General features: G+C 41.9%; 1 long non-coding RNA gene across 1 annotated transcript; it reads left to right on the top strand.

The window, feature by feature from the left end:
- Positions 1-689: 689 nt before the first annotated feature.
- Positions 690-10,166, top strand: LOC311594313. Its single transcript, XR_014778046.1, has 3 exons — positions 690-897; positions 7,387-7,656; positions 10,033-10,166. It is a non-coding gene; the product is annotated as an uncharacterized lncRNA (long non-coding RNA).
- Positions 10,167-12,679: the final 2,513 nt, after the last annotated feature.

The raw sequence follows: 12,679 nt of genomic DNA, 5'->3' as shown, positions 1-12,679 counted from the left end.
CCTATATGGTAGCTCACAGGCCCCTGTAACTCCATTTCCAGGCAACCAGATATCCTCTTCTGATTGCACAGGCACCAGACACACAGCCAAAATTCATGAAGGCATAGAATAAAATAAGTACGTCTTTTAAAATACCAATATTAATATATTCTTTCTAAAGAGCAAACTGTGTCTTTTTGGATGGAAAGTAGCAAGGCAGATGGCCAATTGGGAACAAACAGCTTTTAGAGGTCCTCCTTCAGAATTTATGTTCACAGTACTTTGTTCTTCTAGCCTAAGTAATAACTTTATCTTTGTTTTGATTTTGAGGACCATAAAGAGAGTCAAAACCCAAATGAGAGGCTGAGGTGTACCCAGCGCTTCGGCTCTTGCCTACCACGCACAAAGCCCGGGGTTCAGTCCCCAATACTGAAAGGGGACAGAGTGGGGGGGGGTGGGGGACAGGGGTGGGGGGTTGGGGGCAGGAGGTGGGGGGAGTCCTAAAGGCTTCATTTCAAACTTTTCTGCAGCTGTTGCATAAACACAGTTGCATCATGTCTCAGACACCACCTGAATGTGTAATTTGCATAGCCTTCTGGCACCCACGAATTACACAGGAAGACGTTTCTGGAATGTGGGCTTTAGAAGGACCTATAAATGAAACCATTGATACAAATCTCTGAGGACCAAGTTCAGCACCTTGAATTACATGGGAAGTGAGCTGGCAGCCAAGGGACCACAGGTGTGGTATGTCCGAAAGAGCCCACACTTTCAAGTGTCCCGTCGGCCATCTTCTCCTCAAGCTGCATCCCCCCGGGTGGTCCAGCTAACAAAGCTTCCTGTCATAAAGCTATCGCTCAGTACAAGGCGAGCGCATTGTGAATGCCAGGTTCAGAGCAGTTCATTGAAAACTTCTTGGTAAGTAATTAAAGCAAGCTGGGGTTTGGGAAGTTCTCCAGGAGGGAGCCCATTTTGAGAACAGCTTTCCAATTCACATGTTTCGTAACCAAGGGTAGGCTTAGTTCAGAATAACACACACACACACACATACACACACTCACACATACACACACTCACATACACACACACTCACACACACACACCACAAATTGCTGGATTAAAAAGTAGAATCAAGGGCAGGGCCAGACCACAGCAGAAGAGATTTGGCTTAGAGAGAGAGAGAGAGAGAGAGAGAGAGAGAGAGAGAGAGAGAGAGAGAGAGAGAGAGAGAGAGAGAGAGAAACTGTTTCTAGAGATCTTTAAAAACAGAAAGTTAAAGAAAACAAGCTCCGCCCACCCCAGCTCAGTGGACGAGAAACGTCACTTTCAAACAGTGTGCCTGAGTCCTTCCATTGGGCTTCATAGCTCTTGGTATCAGCCGCCTCAGATAGCTCCCCTACACCACAGACCTACAGACTCAGTGGCTTTAAACAGCAATGTATGCCCTTAAGGTTCAGAGAGCCACACTCATCAGGCGATGTCTAGGTGTCAGCAAGGCTGATCCTGTCTGTGGGCTGTGAGGGAAAGGCCTGTCCTCTCCTCACCTTCTTCAGTTTCCCAGAGCCATCTGGAACAGCCTGTGTCCCTTTCATCTGTGGTTCCATGCCCATGTGGCCTGCTCTGATGTAACTCCTCCGGTGTCTTTCCTCTGAAGGCTCGTCTGATAATAGTGACGTGACTGTCATTTGAGGCAACGTTTCGGAGTTGGAGGAATTAGGGTGTGAACTTACTCAAGGGGCCGTTGTTCTGCCTCCCACAAGACTTTAGAAAAATTGGATTGGTGTCTGTGACATTGTTCTATGTTCTGAATTAAAAAAATAAAAGGCCCACAGGGGCTAGACACTCTGGGAACTTAACATCTCCAAAATAAGTCTGACTCGTTCAGGCCTTGGAGGAGCATGACGTCAAGTGGGAAGGGCATTTGCAAGTGGAGTGGAAAAGTACTGAATAGTGCTTGGGTGACGGTGTGCTGAGGCCAGCTCTGTGAGAAGATGAAGAAGTTGCCCTCCTGAGTGGTCCAGAGAGCCGGAAGCATGCGTGGGAGGAGAGAATTACTTTGCACACCTACATAGCTCACTGGCTTAACACTGAGTTGATAATGAGGGAAATTAGTACATTATGTACTTTGGATTGTCATAGTCCAAAAAGCTAAATGTTTCTAGTGTCTTGGGGGCGAAATTATCTATCTATCTCTGGAACAACCATGTCACTGCTCTGATTACTCTGACATTTAGCAAGTTCATGACTTTAAAAGTTTGAATCTGTGCCAGGCATGGTGGCTCACTCCTTTAATCCCAGCACTCGGGAGGCAGAGGCAGGAGGATCAATGTGAGTTCAGGGTCAGCCTGGACTACAAAGTGAGTCCAGGACAGCCAAGGCCAAATAGAGAGAAACCCTGTCTCAAAAAACAAACAAACAATAAAAAAAAAGAAAGAAAGAAACACAAAAAAAATAATGTCTGAATCTGTCGATTGCATTTCAGAATATTTTTTGCTGTTTCTATTAGTTAGTTAGTTAGTTAGTTTGTTTGTTTCAGATTCAAATTTTATTTCACATTGATGGGAACAAAGAAAACATGTTTGTATTGTTCCACATTACAGAACTACATTGCAATAGAATTACGAAGTTAAATTATTAAATGAGATTTTATCATTTTGTATAACTGAAATATCAGTTTATGTTCTTTGAAGTTAAGCAAAACGACTTAGCAAATGACTAAATATGAATGTCTACAAGCCGATGAGATGACTCGGAGGGAAAAGGCACGTGACACCAAGCCTGATGATTTGCGGTCAGTCCCAGGAACCCACATGGTAGAAGGCAAAATCAACTTCTGCAGCCTGTCCTCTGACCTCTACAAGTGCAATGTGGAAGGCCTGCTTCTGTGCGCACACACACACACACACACACACACACACACACACACACATACACACACACACACATACACACACACACACATACACACACACATACACATACACACATATACACACACACACATACACACACACACATACACACATATACACACACACACATACACACATATACACACACACACATACACAAATATACACACACATACATACACACATATACACACACACACATACACACATATACACACACACATACACACATATATACACACACACATATACACACATATACACACACACACAAATAAATAAACAACTGTACTAAATACAAATGTATAACTCTATTAATATCCTATACATCTTTTCCTAATTATGTCCATTATGGATTAGCATCAATATGTAAAGATGCACTCGTAACATTACTTTGTTGATCTGGGACAGAGAAGTTCACCCAGTTCAGGAACCACAAGCATACAGGTTTGCTACATATTAAGCTGTGTGGTAACTGAATACTTTTATTACTCATAAACCCATTCTCAATGATTTTCACCAATAATGTGAGCATTTTGGCTACCTAAAGTCAAACCTCTGATTTTTTTATGTTTGTCAAAAGACTAATTCATGGTTCAGTGCTTGCTGCTTAAGCAAGGAGACTTGAGTTCAGACAGCCAGGACTCCAGGAAAAAGCCAGGCTGTCCACATGTGCCTGGAGCCCCAGGGAAGTGGGGAGAAGAAGCAAGCGAGGGCTTCTTGGCCAGTAGGCTAGCTTCAGACTCAGGGAACAACACTGTCTAAAACAAAAGAAAGAATGAGAAAAGAAAGAGGAAAAATTATTTAACCAAAATGAAACTTTCACATTTGTGCATTTGCAGATAAAAATAAAACATTTTAAAATAAATTCCTTACCTTCTGGAGAAAAAGCAAACTTAATGATGCGCTCCTGTATGAAGAGGCAATCATTTGGGGTATCAGTTTGTTAATGATCTCAAATATTTCTGAACACGCCAAGAATGTGATTGACTGCTCTCCCGATGGCTTGCAGAAACCAAGTGAAGCTGCCACATCATCATTGTTTCCTAACTTCTAATAACTAAATGCTCCAAATTTGGATAAGGCTCACTGAAATACACAGCATAGTACATTTCAGTGTTCTTTCCTTTCTTTTTCAAGTGCACATAGATTTGTAAATACCAAGCGGCCCAGATCCAGAACGTCGGATCCCAGTGCGTGCTGGCAGGTATTCACAGCAGCAATACAATATGAGGTCTGTGTCGAACAATCAAGAAATACAGGACATCTTTTGTTTCTTGAGAAAGGAATATTAAATAGAAGTGACATCAGGGGAAAAGAAATGTACAGAAAAAGAAATGTGCAGAGTCAGGCATAGTGGCACATGTCTGTAATCCTAGCCAGCACTCAAGGAGGTAGATCTCTGTGAGTTCGAGGCCAACATGGTCTACAATGTGATTCCAGGACAACCAAGGTTATGAAGAAACCCTGCCTCAAAAAAGAAAGAAAGAAAGAGAAAAAGAAAAAAGAAAGACAGAAAGAAAAAGGAAAAAAAAAGAAATGCTCTCCCAAATTAAAGGGCTATTAGTTGAAACCATTATTCATTCTGTTGGGAATAGTATAAATATCAACTAATTCTTGTATATTACAATATTTGCATGTATACCAAGTCATATTTGAAATACAGATGCTGTGTAGTGACTAAGAAACTGTGGGGTAAATTCATAGCTAAAGCCACAGTGGTAACAAGTCATTTGTATTTTAGCTGTTCTTCATCCTCGAACAAAGTTTCAGTAAGAATGCTGGTGATTTTAAAACAGTAAGTAACGAGAAATCTCACTGCAGTGGATTATTATTTTACTGAACTACATTAGAGAAAAGGAAGCCAGCCACTTTACCTGTTTAATACTCATGGGTTCTGTACCATGCTATGCAAATGCATGTATGTCAGGAAGAGACACCATTTAGTCAGTGCCAGTGGTGTGCGGCTGCAAAGCATTTAACATTTAACTGAAAACAGAAATGTTAAGAAGAGACATGGGGAAAGGTCTATACTAATGATGCTGACCTAATTCCAGAGAAGGTATCTTAGTGATGTCAATCCAAAAAAAAACCAAACAAAAAAACCTGTTTGTTTATTTTGTCCTATTCTGGTTTGTTTGTTTTTATTTTATCTTATTTATTCTTGCTGTTTTTTTAAATGTCTAATGTTTTCTGATGAGAGTGAAAAAGAAAGAAAGAGTCTGACTTTAGGTGAACAGGGAAGTGGAGTGGATCTGGGAGGAGTCAGAGAAGGGAAAACTGTACTCAGGATATAGTGTGTAAAAAAAAACTATTTTCAATCTTTAAAAAAAAAGAAAAGAAAGGTTCGAGATTATTCAAAAAGGAAAACTATAAGCCAGAGAAACTGTTACAGTTTCAAGAGATGGTGTGACAAACAGACTCACGATGAGTACACAGCAGTGAAAAGCCTGCCATGGCCACTCACATGAGAACTCTATTTTCTGGAATGACTGCTGTGTTTCCCACGTGGCTGCCACAGTAATCCCCAGGGTGAGACTCCCCTGAAGTGGAGCAGGGTTCTGCTTGCTGAGGTGTCTAAGTAAGTTAAGTAATCCACTGATTCCTGGAGAGAAACATGGACTCCTCACAAGTCTAGGACTGTCCTCATAAGTCTTCCAAGACTGAGAAAGTCTAGATCAACATACTCATGAGGAAAAACAATAATCTAATACATGTGTGTGTATGTGTGTGTGCCTGTATGTGTATGTGTGTATATGTGTGTGTGTGTATGTGTGTGTGCATGTATGTGTATGTGTGTGCGTGTGTTTATGTGTGTGTGTGTATATGTATGCGTATGTGTGTTTATGTGTATGTGTGTATGTGTATATGTGTGCGTGTGTTTATATGTATGTGTGTATGTGTGTATGTGTGTGTATGTGCGTGTATGTGTGTATGCGGTTTCCTATCAAAGGGGCTCTAAAAACATAGGTCAATCTAGTGCAATGGTTCCCAACCTTCCTAATGCAGTCCTTTAATACAGTTCCTCATGTTGTAGCGACCCCAACCATAAAATTATTTTTTGCTGCTGCTTCATAACTACAACTTTGCTCCTGTTACCAGTTGTAATGTAATTTATCTGTGTTTTCCAGTGGCCTTAGGTGACCAGTGTGAAAAGGTCATTCAGTCCCCAAAAGGGTCAGGGCCCACAGGTTGAGAACCTCCTGGTCTCACACTTATTTCTGGTGTGCTATGGTGTCCAGTGATTTGTTTTGGTTTTTGTAACTCAACACTTCTAACTTTCTAGGCACTTACCCCTAAGGCTTCCGGAGCCCTTCCCATTGCCTGTGACGTGAACTGGTTAGGAACAACTGGCGGTGGCTGACAGAGGCTAGGTACCACCTGGGGATGCCTGCTCCTCCCTAGGAGCCTTGGAGTTTGAAAAGATGCTGTTGCTTGGTAACCTGAGAGAAATAAGCACCTTCCCATCAACCCATTGAGATCTGTGGAACATGCAGTGGGGCTGCTTTCTTTGGGGCCTCTAGAATTAAAAAAAAAAAAAGGAGGAGTAAGAGAAGAGGAAAGACTGGTTATTTGAGGGAAATGATGTAACTTGTACATGAGGTTTTCAGGCGGTTTCTGAAATGATCAACAGAAATTGTGGGGCGGTTTTGTTGTTGTTTTTTTCCCCATGGTTGTAGAAATAAAGATATCACAGATCTGACTAGAAAAATAAAGACAAATTAAATTGCAATGGTTGAGCTGGACCACTTGTTTTCCCAGTGACATACAGACACAAAGAGGCACAGCTCCTAGTGTGAAGACAGATGGACATACCTGCACAGTAAGACCTGTTCCAAAACTGGTGTTGGCAATCTTCTACACAAGGCCACCTTTTGTTATAATATGGCTGAGGTCTGTGTAAATGCACAGCCTTAGGGGACAATAAATCTCATTGCTTTCCCTATTGGACTTATGCTTCATACGTTTTTAAAAATCTATTTATTTTCTCTTCCCATGTGGCTCTGTGTGGGTATGTGCATGTGAGTGCAGTGCAAATGGAGGCCAGAAGAGGGCATCAGACTCTGTAGCTGGAGTTACAGGCAGGTATGAAGTGCCCACCAGTGTGGGTTTGGGAATCAGAACTCCAGTCCTCTACAGGAACAGTGTGTTACGTTAACAGCTGTGAAGTCTGTGCAGCCCAACTTAAGTTTTGTTTTTCCCATGAGAAACTCTGCACCATTTGAGCTAATGACACAGAACCACTGAGATTTTGTTTTCACTTAACCAGGCTAGTGTGGTCCTAACAGCTGCATTTGTCAAGAAGAACAGCATTTGAACGGTACGATCCGTTTGATCCTTTGCAGCCTCGCTTTTGTCTTGCAGGGTTTCCACCTTGTCACCAGAACAATTGACAGTCTTTGGTTGATGATGATGGCACTTAACTCAAATGCTCTTTTCCAGGGGGTCCATGGAACTTTAATGACTGCTTGGAATTTTCCCATTTGTATTCCAGACTGGCTGTCGTCCTTCTCCCATGGACTTGTCTTCAGGACTAAGCTACAGTCTTCTCGATGGCAATTGCCTTCCTCACAAGAGATGGTCGGGAAAATTGATGCTGCCCTGTTCACATGTAATACCAACACTTTGGCTTTGCTTCAGCTTCCTTACACGTGTTCCATCACGGCGCTACAGTGACTGCAAAAGGCTTTAAGCACAGCACCTTTGACTGTTTTTGCTTGTTAGATTACAAAGTTCTGTGTACAGCAACCAACACTGTTAGGAGGTAAGTGCAATGAGGCTGTCACTTTACACGTATATGTGAATTGTATCAGTGGTAAAGTGCCTTTGTGCTTGTTATAGCAACTTGGAGGTTGAAGAGGGAAAGTGTAACTTTATCATTGGGAAAAGACACAGGCTACATATCTGTCTGAAGGTTGCACAATCAACCACAGGCAGGACTTACATGGGCAGCACCAGTCTCTGGCCTGCAGGTACATGGCAGCACCAGTCTCTGGCCTGCGGGGACATGGTATATGGTCCTCCTGTTCCCTAGCTGTGTTCAAATTCTATCTTAAGGAAGACATTCTGTGGCTACCTGACAGGAGTCTCTCTGCAGAGAAGGAAAGTGGGGGTTCTATACTCTTCTCGGACCCCCCCTCAGAAACACATAAATGAACAAATAAATGATTACCAGCTCTGCTTTTATCTGTGTTGCATGTTGGGAAACCGAATTAACTTTTGTTTTTAAAAAAAAAAAAACCTTGGGGTCTGGAGAGATGGCTCAGAGGTTAAAAGCACTGCTTGCTTTTCCCAAAGGTCCTGAGTTCAATTCCCGGCAACCACATGGTGGCTCACAACCATCTATAATGAGGTCTGGTGCCCTCTTCTGGTGTACATGCAGGCAAAACACTGAATACTTAATAAATAAATCTTAAAAAAAAAAAAACACCTTATAGAGAAAGATTAAAAAGAAATAGAAGACTATACTTCCTTAAAGTGTCCAGGAAAGAGCTGAGACTGTCATTCAGTGACAGAGCCTTGGGTCATTCATAAAAAGCTGGATTTCATCCCCAATAGTACAAAGGAAAAAATCTGAAGGCGGCCTGAGAACGGCTGGCACAGCGATGCTGGTGCAGTTGCTCCTTCCAGACCTAGTAACCGTTTTCATTGCTCTGAGAGAAAAAGGCCAGTCAGAACAGAAGAAGCTAAATCTCATCCCCACTGTCCTTCAAGTATTAAGGAGCCAGCCAGTCATCTATTAACAAGCACCACATTATATATTGGCACCTCCTGGAAACCAGGTTACTAAGAGCAACGAAGCCACGGAGGTGTGCGCAGGACTGCAGAATGGCATGGCAACGGGGTAGTCCTCTGCCTTCCTCCTGCTGTCAGGTTGCCCACCCAGTACCCAGGCCAGTCTGTGCCCTGTTGTATGAAGGGGTCTTTCCTCCCACCCCTTAGCTTCCAGAATAATGACTCATGAGGCTCATTAAATATTATTTTACAAATCACGTAGGCCATACAGCTAGTTTTTTCTCTGACTAGCTCATAACTTAAAATAAGCAATTTTACTAACCTACACGCTGCCATGTGACCCATTACCTGAGCTCAGGGACCATGCATCCCGGACCATGCATCCCATCTTCCTCGCGTCTGGCCGGATAAATCCCATGAACCCGGCTCTATCCCAGAATCCCTTCTGCCGTCTGGATGCCCCACCTATTTCCTGCCTCAGCCAAAAGCCATGTTTTCTTTTTTAACTGACAAGTGTTGTACCCACAAAAAGGGTTTCCTTCTACGGTGTCCCATTAGGAATTTATAGTGTAAAACCAGGAGAAATGATTGCTTTGATTTTTCCAGGACTGATAACATTAGTACCCATTGAAAATGAGATTTTGGTGTTAGAAGAATCCTGATGGCGGACAGGTTTGTGCCTGAGGTAACTGTTATGCCTCTCTCCCCATCCTCCCACCACACTTCCCTGACTCACTTCCGACCCTGATGTTCTGAAAACAACTTTAGTTTCTGCAGAGCTTTCCCCATTCTCCCAACAAAGCTGCCCGCCGTCTCTTGCCCAAGCAAAGTTAACTGGATTTTCTATTTCTATTACCTGAGGTAGACAAAGTTCAGATCAATGTTTCAATGGCTCGGAAGAGTGACCAGAGGCAAAGGATTTAGACACAAAGTTAGAGCTAAGGGTTCTGCACTTGAACCATGGTCGTTCCAGTCACGTGACCATGGGCGTTACGTCATTTCCGTTCCTGCGTTAAGGGATAATGTTACTAAGGCATATGTCATAGAGTTGTGATAAGACTAAATGAAATACGTGCCTGAGAGGTCAACTGAGCATTCTCTGCTCTTCTCCATGGTCAGCAATACTTATTTCCAAGACTCCCAATGCATTAGTCACTCGCTCATCCATGCATTCATTCAGCGCTCATTTGATGAGCCAAGTATCAGCTATAAGCACAATGCTGTGTCTGGCATTATGTAGGAAAATAAACACAAAGAAGAAATATCAGGGGGGCTGGAGCTATTGCTCAATGATTAGAGCACTGGCTGCTCATCCAGAAGATCTGGGTTTCATTACTAGCTCCTACATAGATGCTAACAACTGTTTGTAACTCGAGTTCCAACATTTTTCTTCTGGCTTCTGCAGGCAAGCCATACCTGTGGTACATAGACATACAGGCAAGCAAAACACCCACATGCATTAAAAATAAAAATAAATCTTCAAAGAAGTACAAGGGCCTCTGGCCTCAGGAAGTGTGGCGCTTGAATGCACATGAACAGGTAAGGTGTCGCAGACTGGTCTCTGGCCACAGAAAGTATGGTGTCACTGAAGACACATGAACACTGATGGTGTCACAGGTGGTTTTTGCATAAATACAAATGAATAAAATGTGAACATGTGGCCGGGGTGAGCTCAGTGAATCATGGGAGATTTTTAGAGGAAGGAAAATATAGCCAGTTAATGGTAACTATGGTTACGGCAGAGAAAAACCTTGAAGCTGAAACACGCATTCTGGTCTGTCAAAACCTTCATGTTCTCTGTCCTTCTGAAGGAAGAGCCCATATCAGACGACACTTCATGCTGTGTGAGCTGGTTCCTACAGTCCATGGAGAGCCATGTATCTAAGTGTACATGTCAAATTCAGGTCCAAAGCCTTTAATATTTCTGTCTTCTAAACTTCTGTTGAGTGTCTTACTTTCTAAAAACATGCATAGATTCCTCTGAGTTAAGGACCAATACATGCTAAACTTTTTTAAAGTTTTGGTTTTTTTTTTTTTCTTTCTATGATTTCAGAAGATGACATTTGTTCTGGGAGTGCTCCTAAAGTAGCCTGTTGTCTAAGTGTACTCAGAACATATAAGGTTTGAACTAATTTTTCAAGTAGGTATTGGCCAATTATAAAGTACATTTTTATTACATGTGAGAAGTGAATCTATTTTCAATAAAAACAAGAAGAACCTGCTCCACATACTGTATTGCATGTGAGCAATTAAGAGCCATCCACATATCCTCAGAATTGATCATGGCTATGGCTAATGATGTTAGCAGAGAGACTACAAACACCAAAATCTTCGTCATAAGCTTTATTACCTACCCCCCCCTCTATGTTGTTGGAGGAAATGCTAAATGTTTATGGGCACATAGCATGCAGGTATCTGAAATTGGGGTGGCTGAATCATCAGATTTTAAGAGCTCCAGCCTTCGGATGTTACTTCCTCCGGCGAGTGCTAGCTGTCACGTCCACTCTTTCCAATCTAGCACCACTGCGCCTTATGACTTGCCACTGGTATTACCCCAAAGCAAGAGAATAACAATTTGAGTCATTCAGAAAGCAGAAAAAAAAAGTGTCAATACAGAGCCGTGACCCAGAAACAAACCGCTCTGAGCACAGCGAAAGCCCATGTTCCCAGTGCGAATGTGTGGCTGCACTCTCAGAGAGGACAAAGGCTTCTCTCTTTGTCCCTACTTGCTCCTACCTGGATCTTACAAGAGTGTCGCCCAAATAACATCTTCTAACCATAAACAAGCACAATGCTTTGCCTTTCACTGTAGAAGGAAAACTAAGAGGACAAGTGCCAAGCTTATGAGGGTGGGTTAGCAAAGAAATGTGATCTGTATATACCTTGTTATTAAAATATTAGAAGACACATATAAATATAGAGATGTCCATGATTAGTATAATGTACAACAGCCTGAGCTTTATAGAATTTGTCATTTCAGAGCCAACTTTCGATTTCAATATACACAAGGCTGCATGTGTGAGATACTCTCTCCTCTAGAACAATCCAACAGGTACTTTCCAGGCCACAGTCAGAATGACCCTCTTCTAGCCATTTTCTTCAGTTTTGTTCTAAGAGCTACAAAAAATTGACAACTTGGAAGTTTCCAGAGAATAAACAATACATCGCAGCTAAATGTTTCTTTGCTTCTCTGCTGAAGTAAAGAATATTTTTGTTTTGTCTCTGTTTTTCAAATTGTTCGTATCATTCCTAAACTTCTACCCTGACTTGGCAGCGTGTTGGTATCTCCTGATAATAAGATTCGAAAGTGAAGAAAGTGACTCAGGGGTGACGCATTCCTGACCTAGAACACAAAGTACCTTTGCCAACCTCCTGAGTCCAAAACCACATCACAGCTGTGTTTTTATACACGGGCACTTGTTCAAAGCAGCACATGCCGTCTCTTACCATCTATCTTTTTGCCTGTAGTATTTGTAAAGATCATGTTGTGCTCTGGATTTTCTTTGCTTTTGGTTTAACACACAAAGCAGTTGAGGGGAGGTGGGTGTTGGAGTTGGTGTTGGTATAAACCGGTTGTTTAGTCTCTAGTTCAGTCATTTCAGTGGTAACCTGAAGTCCTTCCAAGAATTTTAAAGTATTATACTTCTTTCTCCTTAAGAATACTTGGTAGTATTCCTATTTTCAACTCTCAACCTGGGGCAGTAATCAGTTGTCTAAAACAGACTTTTAGGGATAGTCCTACACAGCATTACAAACTAAATTATTTTTCTAAAGCATTAAAACATACATGGAACTTGTTTTTCTAGAATCTTTAATTTTCCAAATTCATATATTTATATCGGGGGTTTTTATTGTTCCTTTTTTCCCAATGATTTAAAGATAGTAAGTAAATATAAGTAGCAAGACAGGAATTTCTTGGTTTAAAAATAAAATTTCACTATTGCCAAGGCTACTGATTACTTCCCACAACCTGACAGTAAGGCCTATTGCTGAGGAAACACTTACTAATGATGTCAAAATGGAGAAGGTGGTCTGCTGCAGAGTTAAAACCT

Source organism: Acomys minous (genome assembly GCF_964271855.1).
Source record: "Acomys minous genome assembly, chromosome: 3".
Lineage (NCBI taxonomy): Eukaryota > Metazoa > Chordata > Mammalia > Rodentia > Muridae > Acomys > Acomys minous.
The sequence above is the reverse complement of the archived record's forward strand: the minus strand, read 5'-3'. Positions and strand labels throughout refer to the sequence as shown.